Here is a 12,319-nt window from a genome sequence, read left to right on the forward strand (position 1 = left end):
CAGATAAGAGCATCAGGAAAGGTTTCATGGAGAGGGTCATTTTTGCCCCAAGCCTTGAAGAAAATCAAGGCTTCCAAGAGTCGGAAGCAATGTGTTACAGGCATGGGGGATTGTTAGTACAAAGATGCAGGTGGGAGAGGTGGGAGATGGTCATGGACAAAGACTAGAAAAGGTGAGTCTGGCTATTCTGTAGACTGTAGGAAGGGGAATAATTTAGATTAGAAAGACTGGTCTGGGAGGAGTTTGTAAAGGACTTTAAAATCCATATGGAGACTTCTGAACTGGATTTGAATAATAGTAACCAGAGACAGGTGAAATGGCCCCCACAAAATAAATGTCAGAGTTACAGGGGAACAGATATAGGAAGATAGACAGATAATAGATAGATAGATCGAGATAGATAGATTCTAGATGAGATAGATAGATAGAGATGCTTGCCATCTTCTCTCCCTTTTTTAGAATGTTGTCATGATGGTTCTCAGCATTAAGAAAAGATGAGACAGAAGATCAAAGAAGCTGATAGCTACCTGAATGAGAGGCAAGCCACCCAGCTTTCACATACCCATTTCAGCAACCCTGAAGTTCACATTGACCAAAAATTGTCAAGAAATCCAGTGAAAGAGCAGCTAGGTGGCGTAGTGGATAAAGGACCAGCCCTGGATTCAGGAGGACCTGAGTTCAAATCAGACCTCAGATGCTTGACACTTACCAGCTGTGTGACCCTGGGTAAGTCACTTAACCTTCATTGCCCTGCCCCCCAAAAAATATCCACTGAAAAACATCTTGCACCTCAGAGAATCATAAGGGATCAGTATGAAACAAACAGCATGAGCATACCCAGAAACAGGACATATATAGCCTATCTAGAGGCAGTGAGAGGAGGGCTCCCCTCAGAAAAGCTTGAAAACCCAAGAGTAATGACTTTGGAAGTTCAGAGGGCAGCTTTCAGATCAGGGACAGCCCAGGACTAGGAGCCCTAAGGTCCCTAACACCTGTTCTGAGATGCCAAAGAGAACCCTGAAGATCCTGGACTCTGTACCTCAAAAATCTCAGGTAGGGCAGATCCTGGGAGGTGGAGGTTAGCAAAAGAATCCAGCAGCCCAGCTTGAGAGTAAGCAAGGTCAAGCGCCCTACCCAGAAATGTAGCAGGGAGTGTGCCAGATTCAAGAACAAAAGTTGGAAAAATTAGTAAATCAAAGAAACCTCTATCCAGCACCAAAATTATTGCAAATCTAACTCCATGACAACTGCAAAGAGAGATGCAAAAGGAGAAAATGGGTTTTCCCCAAGAACATCATGAATACCTAGGAGAAATTAGACAAGTGATTAAAAAAAAATGACACATAGGTTCTTGAAGAAAGAATTGGGAGGGGACAGAGGGAAGTGAATGGACTCATTTTTATCTGAAATGTACAAAAGATGACAGAACATACACTTTGGTGTAGAAACACATCAAAGTCACAGGGAAATAAGTGGAGATTGGGGAGGAATAATAGAGGGCATAATACCATGTAGGGAATAGTCACAAGCAAAGCAAATTTCCTGATCCTTAAGGAGAGTTAAAAGGGAGAGGGTGAGAAGAAAGTATTGGTGGAGCCAAAAAGGAAGACAATGGTAGCATTTTTAAAGTGCAGAAGCACAGACAAGGAGGATATTTCTGAAAGTTAAGAGTGAAAGTCCTTACATACCTTAAAAAGGAAAAAGTGAGCAGTATGAAATGGAGGTTCACACTTTCATAGACTTGTTGAGTTTTAAATGTCCCTGAGATATCTTTTTTTGGGGGGGGGGCGTGTCAGGGCAATGAGGGTTAAGTGACTTGCCCAGAGTCACACAGCTAGTAAGTGTCAAGTGTCTGAGGCCAAATTTGAACTCAGGTCCTCCCAAATCCAAGGCCGGTGCTTCATCCACTGCACCACCTAGCTGCCTCCAGGATATCCTTTTTAAAACATCCAATAAGCAGTTGGTTAAGCAATGATACAGTTCAGGAGATATCTGTTCAGTCGTTTCAGTCATGCCTGACTCTTTATGACCCCATTTGGGTTTTCTTGGCAATAATGGAGTAGTTTGCCATTTCCTTCTCCAGCTCATTTTACTGAGGAGGAAACTGAAACTAATAGGATTAAATGACTTGCCCAGGGCCACATAGCTAGTAAGTATCTGAGGCCAAATTTGAACTCGGGCCTTCCTGACCTTGGGCCCAGTGCTCTATCCACTGCAGTGCCACATATAAGGGGCTCCAAATACAAATCTTCAATTCATCTACATAGCTATGACAATTAAATACAAAGGAACTGAAAATATCATCAAGAGAAAGCTAGAGAGAATATATGTGTGTGTGTGTGTGTATAAAAAGTATGTGTATGGAGAGAGAGACAGAGACAAAGAGACAGACAGTTGGGGCTGGACGTTTGGACATTAAGGGGACATGATATTGATGATGAGCCAGCCAAAGGGACTGTTAAGAGACTGAGGAGAGAGTAGTGTCAGAAAATCCCAAAGAGAAGTATCTAGGAGGAAGGGGCAGTTAACAGGATCAAGTGTAGCAGAGAGGTCAAGAGAGAATGAAGACAAGAGAAGACCATCACCTTTGGCAATGAAGAAATTATTGTTGTTTGGGTTTTTTCATTTCATTTTTTAATTTTTCTCAATTACATGTAAAGATATTTTATGAGTTCCAAATTTTTCTCCCACTCCCTTCCCTCTCCCGCTCCTGAGGCCAGCAAGCAATTTTATATAGGCTATATGTTACAATCATGTTAAACATATTTCCACATTAATCAGAACAAAAGGGGTGAAACACAAGAAAGAATAAACAAGAACAATAACAAAAAAGCAACAACAAAAGTGAAAATAGTATGTGAAAAAATTATTGTTAATTTTGATGAGATAAATTTCATTTGAATGATAAGATCAGAAGTTAGATTGCTAAAGGTTAAGAAGTGAGTGAGAGGAAAGGAAGTGGAAACAACTAATATAGAAAGCTTTTTTCTAGAAGTTTGGCAGAGAAAGATAGGAAAGATATAGGACAATTGCTTGAAGGGATGGTAGAGTTGAGTGAGGGGTGGAGAAGACATAGGTATCTTTGAAAGCACCAGGAAAGAAAGCAATAGATGGGGAAGGGTTAAAGATTAGAGAGTTAAAAAGGATGATTGAGAGGGAAATCCCCCAGAGAAAATGAGAAAAAAATAGGTTCAAGAGCAGATAGTGACAGATTGGCTTTGGAAAGAATAGCCACCTCACTGTCTGAGACTTGAGCAAAGAAGGAGAGTGGGGAATGATATTGGGGAAAGGTGAGATGAAGAGAAAGGGTGAAAAGGGAGCTCACAGCCAATGAACTCATTTTTTTTTTCCTGTAAAGTTAGAGGCAAAGTCTTCAGTTTAATCAGGAACAGTTGGGACAGAAGAGGTTTGGAACAACTTCTGTGGGAGGTGGACTTGGGAATCAATTAAGGAAGAGTAAAAGGATTGCCTTGTAAATCTGTGTAGACCCCCTTAAAAGGCTTTTGGAGAGGATACACATAAGAGTTGCACAGGATGAGAAGGTATGAGTAGGTTATAATCAGCACCCCTAGAGGAAGTGAGATCACAGATCCATCAGAACATCAAAATATCAAAGAAGTAGCAGAAAAGGCAAAAAGGATTCATTCCCATTGAGTTTTAGAGTGCTTGGTGGGATTTTTTAAACCTTTTTGATGTAGCTATATTAAGTTAATTATGTTTTGCTCAGAATTTGCACTACCTAAGGATCCTGCTGAATAAAGATGGGTGGAAGGTGACCCAAAATTATCTTGGGTGGCAAAAAAAAGTCAGGTTGGGATTACCTACAGAAGCAAAGCCATAGATGGCTTCATTCACTTTCTTTTATTATTTTTCTTTTATTTAAGTCTTCTTGTACAAAATGACCAATATGAAAATGTTTTACATGACTGCACATGTATAGCCTATATCTGATTGCTTACTGTCTCAGAGAGGGAGGAGGAGAGGGAGAGCTAATCTTTGGAACTCAAAACTGTAATTTGAAAAAGTTTAAAAATTGTTTTAGCTAGTCATTGGTGGGGGGGAATTAAATATATATTTTTTTCATTTCTCTGAAAAGAACTCTCTTTCTGGCCCTTCTACTAATGACCCTAGGTTATCCCAAGGAAATTAAAGCATAAAAAGCTTACATTTCTGTAGCACTTCCAGGTTTTCAAAGTGCTTTTCACAAAACAAGCCTGTTGGTTGGGTAATAGAAGTGTGATTATCCCCTCTGTAACAGATGAAGACAATAAGGCTGAAAATGAAGTGAAATGATTTGCCAATGGACACATAGTTATAAGTGATGGAGTAGAAAGTCAAATCCATTCAAGATTTCAAGTCTAGTTCTTCATGCCATATCATGGTTTTTCCAGACTAATCTTTTCCTCCATTTGTCCCACCTTCCCCAAATCTCTCTTAATGTGTGTCTGTTGATAATCCAAAATTCTGAATGAACAGGATCCTATAAAATTCATATCATTCATTTCTTTGTATTCAGTAATGGCCACCTTGAATCTAGACATGAGGCAAGGAAAGTCATTTCTCCTTATCCCTCCAGATTTCCTCCAGAAATGAATATTTTTTTAATATACTCTGGTAACTTCCCAGGTTTTTCATCAATGTTTGCTAGGAAGTCCTTCCTCATATCTAACCACCACCTCTCTCATTTAGAGGGGCAGCCCAGCTTCATTTAGTATGGCAGAAAGTCAGGCAAAGCACTGGCCGCCCTCCCTCATCTCTATCAGAATAGATATTATTCACTATTGTTTTTCCTTTCTTGTTTTTAGTGACTATCACATCAAAAGCATACAAGTAAGCCATCATCCATGAAGACAGACCGAATGGTTGTGTCAATCCCATTTTGGTTTGACTATTTTACAAAGTAAAACTCCTGTCAAACAGTTTTCTCATAATATTGAAAATTGTTATTGACTTTGCAACTAAAAGGAGGGGTCTTCTTCCTCCCTTCATGCTTTTTGAATACATAATCTCAGAGCTAGGAGAGGCCTTGAAAGCTCATCTCAAACATTCCCCCTACCATTAGGGAAAATACATGGAGGAAGAGGCATCACAACTGGTACTTGAAAGATAGGTAGGCTTCTTAAAGGCAGTAATGTGGGAAGAGAGCATTCAAAATTGGGGAAAACAGAATAGACAAAGCTCGAAATGTAGAAAAGAAGGGTATTTGGTTCCAATTTGGTTGAATTATTTAGTATAATCCAATACTCCAATGTATTTGAGATGCACTTACTATGAGTATACCCTCCAACAATGAAGATGAGGAGAAGAAGAAGAAGGGGAGGGAAAAATATGATAATCATGATGAAGAAGAAAGAAGATTGGGAGGAAGAGAAGAGAGAAGAGAAAGAAGGAGGGGAGAAGGAGGAAGAGAAAGACAAGGGGCCAAGTAAGGTGAGAGGAGTCCTTTTGGATTCCCAAGATAATAATAGATAAAATAACAAATAATCAAACCTCTAGACTCACACAGCTATTGAGGAAAGAATAAGGGTCAGGCACAGAAGGTGCTGGGAAGCTAGTTCCATAGCTGTAAGAAAGAAAGCATACTTTCAGTTGTTTTGTTTTGTTTTTGTTTGTTTGTTTTTTTGTTTAAATGAGGCAATTGGGGTTAAGTGACTTGCCCAGGGTCACACAGCTAGTGTTAAATGTCTGAGGCCAGATTTGAACCCCGGTACTCCTGACTCCAGGGCCGGTGCTCTATCCACTGCGCCACCTAGCTGCTGCCAGTTTTTTTTTTAATAAAAGTATTTTATTATTTTCCATGTAGAGATAGCTTTCAGCATTTATTTACATAAGATTTCCAATTTCAAATTTTTCTCCCTCCCTCCCCCAGACAGCAGGCAATCTGATATAGGTTTATATATATATATATATAGAGAGAGAGAGAGAGAGAGAGAGAGAGAGAGAGAGAGTGTATTTATATATGTGTGTATGTATATAAATATATATGTATATGTGTGTATATATATATATACACATATACATATATATACACACATACACATACATAACAACATTAAACATATTTCTGCATCAGTCATGCTACAAGAGAAGAATCAGAGCAATAAGGAAAAACCTCAAAATAGAAAAACAACAGCACCAAAAACAAAAGAAATAGTATGGTTCAATCAGCATCCATATTCCATAATTCTTTTTCTTTTTCTGGATTTGGAGAACCTTTTCCATCATGAGTCCCCTGGAGCTCTCTTGTACCATTATATTGGTGAGAAGAATCCAGTCCATCACAGTTGATCAACACACAATGTTGATGATACTGTGTATAATGTTCTTCTGGTTCTGCTCATCTCACTCATCATCAGTTCATGCAAGTCCTTCCAGGTTTCTCTGAACTTCTCCTGCTCATCATTTCTCACAGCACAATAGAATTCCATTACATTCATATACCACAACTTGTTCAGCCATTCCCCAACTGATGGGCAACCCCTCAATTTCCAATTCCTTGCTACTTTCAGTTTTAAAATGGAAAAGATTTCTAGCATCTAAACCCAGACCATATCAATAGAGCTAAGTAAAGGTATACATTCTCACTTCACATAAGTAGAATATTATGCAGACTTCCCCCTCCTTTCTCAGGGCCCCATATGGCCCCCCCCACCCCTTCCACAACTCTTTAACAGGTAACCAGAAGAGTTTCACAGGCTGCCACCCCTGCCACCTTCCCAGAGCCAGAGTCTGCCAGTGGAGAGTCAAATTTGCATAGTGCAAATTTACATAAAGTGAGAACTATCTGTCTTTCTACTAAACTGGGCACCACATTACCCACATGCAAAGACTTTATAGTGCCCCATCCTGGTGAGTCTAGCTGACATAGTGGTTAGAATGCTGAACTTGGAGCCAGGAAAACCAGAGTTCAAATACCAGCGCATACATTTACAAGTCATGACCTAAGGGAATCAATTAACCTTTCTCAGCCTCATTTTCCTCATCTGTAAAATTGGGGATAAGATGTCGTGAGGATCCAGTGAGATGATATATGTAAAATACTTTGTAAACCTTAAAGTTCTACACAAGCACTAGCTAATATTACATTATAAGTAGTACTTACTTGAACCCAGCTCTAAGCCTCTTCTTTATACAGGGGAACCAGGTGCCCTGCCTATACCCACCTGACCCCACCTTGTCCCCACACTACATTTATGGGGAGGTTCGTTTAAATGCTCTCAATATGTGAGCAGCCTATCTTTTTCTTTAAACAAAGCTTTTGTACCTTTGGGGGCTATATTTCATATTTGTCACATGCTGCAGCTATCTCAGCCCACCACAAACCTCATCATTGCCCCTTGGATGATCCTCAAATTCAGTTCCTTAAAGACTGTGGTAATCCATGACTCATAGCCATGCGGCATCACTGGAAGAACATTAGGAGTAAACACTAAGACAACATTCACTTGCCTGGGATCAGGGCAGTTGTGTGAGGATGGAACCTGGTTTTCAGATTCAATATTCTAGAAATTTTTCAATTTGTTCTTATGAAGTACTCTGTTTTATTAAAGAGACTCGTGCTCTTTAGGGTGAATGGGCTATTGAATGCTTTCTGCTTGCCTCCCATTCCTGGTTTTTTTTTTAATGTTCTCCATTTCACTGGCCTAGAAAACACGTCAGCTTCCCTTCTTTCTCCCTAGCCCACATGTGAACACCATCCTTTTAGCCTGAGCTCATCTTCCAGGCATTCACTCACACTCAGTTCTCCTGTTATGAGTCTGTTGTCATGAATGCATTTGGCTCTGGTATTACAAAGGGGAAATTTCTGAAGAAGCTGAATCATCTTTAGTCCTTGTTTTGAAATACCAAATGCTCCTAGCTTATCCCACGAGCTCTCTCCCCAGTAGAGCTTAGCAAGAGGCCCACTATTATGTTTCTATATCTGAGGTCTCCCCAAATACCTCACTCCATTCTCCTCCCACAATGAGATTCTGGGAGATAGGAGGGAGGGGTGCATCTATGCTTGAGATAATTGCATGATTAAGGAATTATTTCTCAATATTACCAAAATTTTGCCAGTAGCTACTGTACATTTATGCCCAGTAAAGGTAACTGAATACAACTTCTTTGTGAAATAAATGGCCTACTCACTACTTCCTTGAATGGAGAAGCTGGATATTGTTTTTTTTTTTTCTTTTTGGTAAGGCAATTGGGGTTAAGTGACTTGCCCAGGGTCACACAGCTAGTGTTAAGTGTCTGAGGCCAGATTTGAACTCAGGTACTCCTGACTCCAGGGCCGGTGCTTTATCCACTGCACCACCTAGCTGCCCCGGATATTGTTAAAAGAATGAGGGAACCTTTAATTTATCCTTCACTCCTCCATACATACATCCTACATATCCTTTCCCAGTGCTATGGACTTGCTAAGGGTGGGTGAGCATGAACATAGCTTAGGTCTCTAGGGGGAGGAATTGGGCGTGGTAAATGGATTTGGTGGTCACTGGAGCTGGGCAGAAATAATTCTGTGGCAGGCACTGGACGTGCCATGGGCTCAGGATCCACAATCTATCTGTTTCTGTGTCTTTGTCTGAGTGTCTCTGTATCTGTCTGTATTTATGCCTGTGTCTATGTCTAAATGTCTGTCTATGTCATTGTCAGTGTCTGTGTCTGTGTCTATGTCAATGTCAATGTCTGTGTCTGTGTCTGAGCCTATGTCAATGTCAGTGTCTGTGTCTTTGTGTCTATGACTATATCTATGTTAATGTCAGTGTCCATGTCCATGTCTGTTTCCATGTCTATGCCTATCTGTCTGTGTCTGGAAGCATCCATTAGGAGCTCTACCTACTGCACAGGTTTCCAACTTTCCTCAACAAGAGAACCCTAGAGTCCAGAGGGTGGCGGCTACATTTTTTTATGGACTGGTCTGACCTACTACTAAATTTGACATCACACTGGTGATGTTTTTGTGTCAAGTTTTCTTTATTTGTTGATAGATAATTTCTGTCTTGATTAAGAAACTCAATAAGCAACTTCTCTGGGACCTTTTCTGGAAGAGTAGGAACATCAAGAGCCATCTTCTTTCAGAGAACACAGGTGACAAGTAGGAAGATAATGAGAACATGGTCTTCTTAGAATACCTTGTTCTAATTCCTCCTTGTGAAAGATTTTGATTATTCAAAAATGCCTGATTCATTCACACAGAAAAGTCAGTATTAGGAAAATTATGGATTTGACCCACATAACACTAGAGAGAAAGTGTGGAGTATCAGAATGACCTTGAAGTCAAGACTTGGGTTCAAGTCCTGCCTCTGAGAAATACTGTCTGTGTGACCTTGAGCAAGTCACTAGGCAAGTGCCCCAGGCAGTTACAGAGAAGGTGCCAATCTACAATGGTAGAAGCTCCTCCCTGGGATCTCTTATGACAATGAGATATAAACAAAATCCCTCCTTTGGCTCCCATACCATCAACGATCCCCATAATCCACATTTATGTGTGTTATCCCCTAATAAAGAATAAAACACTCAAAGGCAGAACTACCAGAGTGAAAAGAACACAAGACTCAAGGTCAAGAGACCTAGATTTCACTTGAAGGTTGTGAACCCACATTTAGATTTTTAAACAACACAAGGTCTCAACATTTCCTAATCAGGTGACTGTGGGCAAGTCACCTAAATATTCCAAACCTGAGTTTCTTTACTGCCTATCTCGAAGAACTGGTGCTCTGTGTTTTACAATACTTTACAAAGCATTGGCAAGTGCTTTATAAATCTGAGGTATTTATTATTTTTATTATGCACTTCCTCTTTACCTCTGCCTTATAGAATGAATCCCTCTTTTTCCTCTAAGTTACAACTCAAGCATCATCTTCTACATAATACCTTTCCTCATCCCCTGGACTGGTGGTATATTCTTTCCCAAACTACCCTATTCTGAGCTACTTCGTTGTTTTTGTTGTTTATTGTTTAGTTGTTTCAGTCATGTCCAACTCTTCATGACCCTATTTGGGGCTTTCTTGGCAGATACTGGATTGCTTTGCCATTTCCTTCTCCAGTTCATTTTACAGAGAGTAAATTGAGGCAAACTAGGTTAAGTGACTCATCCAGGGTCACACAGCTACTAAGTGTCCAAGGCCACATTTGGACTCAGGAAGATATCTTTTTTCACTCCAGGCCTGGGATTCTATCCACTGTGGCACCTATCGTATATATATTTTATATGTACTGGTTGTTTCCTCCCATTAGAAGGTAAGCTCATTGTGTGTAGGGATTGTCTTTCTTTTTATTTGTATCCCTAGCATCTAGAACAGTGCTTTATACATGGTAGGTACTTATGAATACTTGATGGGTGAATTCTGTTCAGTAGGGCACCATGCCATAGTAGAGAGAGAGAGGTGGCCTCAGAGAAGAACTGGGTTTAATTTCTACTCCAATTCATATTGACTGTGTCACTTTGAACACTTCACTTAATCTCTCTGGCCGCAGGCAAACTCTAGAAGACTGAATTGCAGAGCATAGAGGGAATCTATTGAGCATTTCCTCAAATTCAACAGTTACTTATTAAGTCTAACCTATGTACTGAAGTGGTTCCATGTATTCAAATTCTCACTATTCGAACTTTTGAGTATGTGAAATATGGTCATTGGTTTCAGCCCTATGGAAATACACAGTGCAAATTTGAAAAATGTAACCATTTCAGGCTGTGATGAATGAAAAACCCAAGAGACAGAGTTTCTGGGTAATTAATAATCAATTTATTAGTTAGGCTAGCCAGCAATCAATAAATTGATTATCACTGCTTTCTCTTGGTCGCCAAAGATAAACCCATGGAGACACTTAAATGCCTTAAATACCTTTGTAAAATGAAATGCCCAAACAAGTGGAAATCAACCCTGATTGGTGGACATGTAATGAGGATGTGGGCTAGAAGTCTTCAGCTCCTCCTGCTGAGAACATGACTTGATCAGGAGACTCAGTCACTTTCAGCAATCTGGACAGGGGAATCCATCTCCATCCAGACCACTCTGGTTGGTTTTCTCCCTTTTTAGGGTGAGCTGGGTCACCCTAAACTCTAATGGATGGGCACAAGGACAGGGACTCTTTTCTCCAGGATAGGAATTCACCAAGACTGGATTCTGTTTATACTCTACCCAAGATTGAAGAGCATGGTCCTTGAGGGCTAGGGACAATCTCATCCATCAGCCATGTACTTTAGAGACCTTAAAGGGCCTAAGAGAGGAAATAAAAAAGAAGAGTCTGGTTCCCAATTTGAGAGTTGGTTATTGGGGGGGCAGCTAGGTGGTGTAGTAGATAGAGCGCTGGCCATGGATTCAGGAGGACCTGAGTTCAAATACAGCCTCAGACACTTGACACTTACTAGCTGTGTGATCCTGGGCAAGTCGCTTAACCCTCATTGCCCTGCAAAAAAAAAAAAATTAAAAATTAAAAAAAAATTAAGAGTTGGTTATTAGTATAATAATAAAACAACAATTTCTCTCAAGGTGTATTCGTTATTCTGATTTGTAACTGTGATTTATGCCAAGCCCTGTATGAGGCACTGAATAAAGAGGGGGAAAATGTTGCCCTTAAGGAGCTTACATTCAGTTGGAAATGTCACACCATGTACACAGGACAAGTAATTCTAAAATCTATCAAAGTATATGTTAAGGGTCAGCTAGGTGGTGCAATGGATAAAGCACCGGCCCTGGATTCAGGAGGACCCGAGTTCAAATTCGGCCTCAGACACTTGACACTTACTAGCTGTGTGACCCTGAGCAAGTCACTTAACCCCAATTGCCTCACACACACAAAAAAATGTTTAGGTAATATTTGAGCCGGGCCTTGAAGGGAGCTAAGAGGGGCAGAGATGGTAAGAAAGGAGTGCATTTCAGGCATGGGCAATAATCAGGTTAAAGGTGAAAAGACTGGAGGTGGAATGTCTTATACTGGGGACCAGTCTGGCTGCAACATGTTATTCATCTTTGTCATCTCCTTTACAACTTATCATAGTTGGTTCCAATCAATGCTCACTGATTGGAACTGAATTGAGCAATAACAGCCTGGCCCCCAGCTATGAAGGCAGAGAAAGCTCACTCCAGAGTCTGGACAGGGAAAAGATTAAGCCCAATTTCCCAAGATTTGTAGGGGGTCTCACCTCCCCATTCAACCTGTACATCTGGATGTTGCCTTCTTAAAAGAAAGAGACAAAAGTTAGGGTTATTTAGGAACTGCCACCACTGTTCTTGAAGTGTGTGTGTGTGGGGAGGGGAACACACTGGGGAGAAATAACCATAGAGTGAGACAGTGCATGGGATGCTAAATGTCCACCACTATCCTCCCTGAA

This window comes from Dromiciops gliroides, chromosome 4, assembly GCF_019393635.1.
Source record: "Dromiciops gliroides isolate mDroGli1 chromosome 4, mDroGli1.pri, whole genome shotgun sequence".
NCBI classification, from domain to species: Eukaryota; Metazoa; Chordata; class Mammalia; order Microbiotheria; family Microbiotheriidae; genus Dromiciops; species Dromiciops gliroides.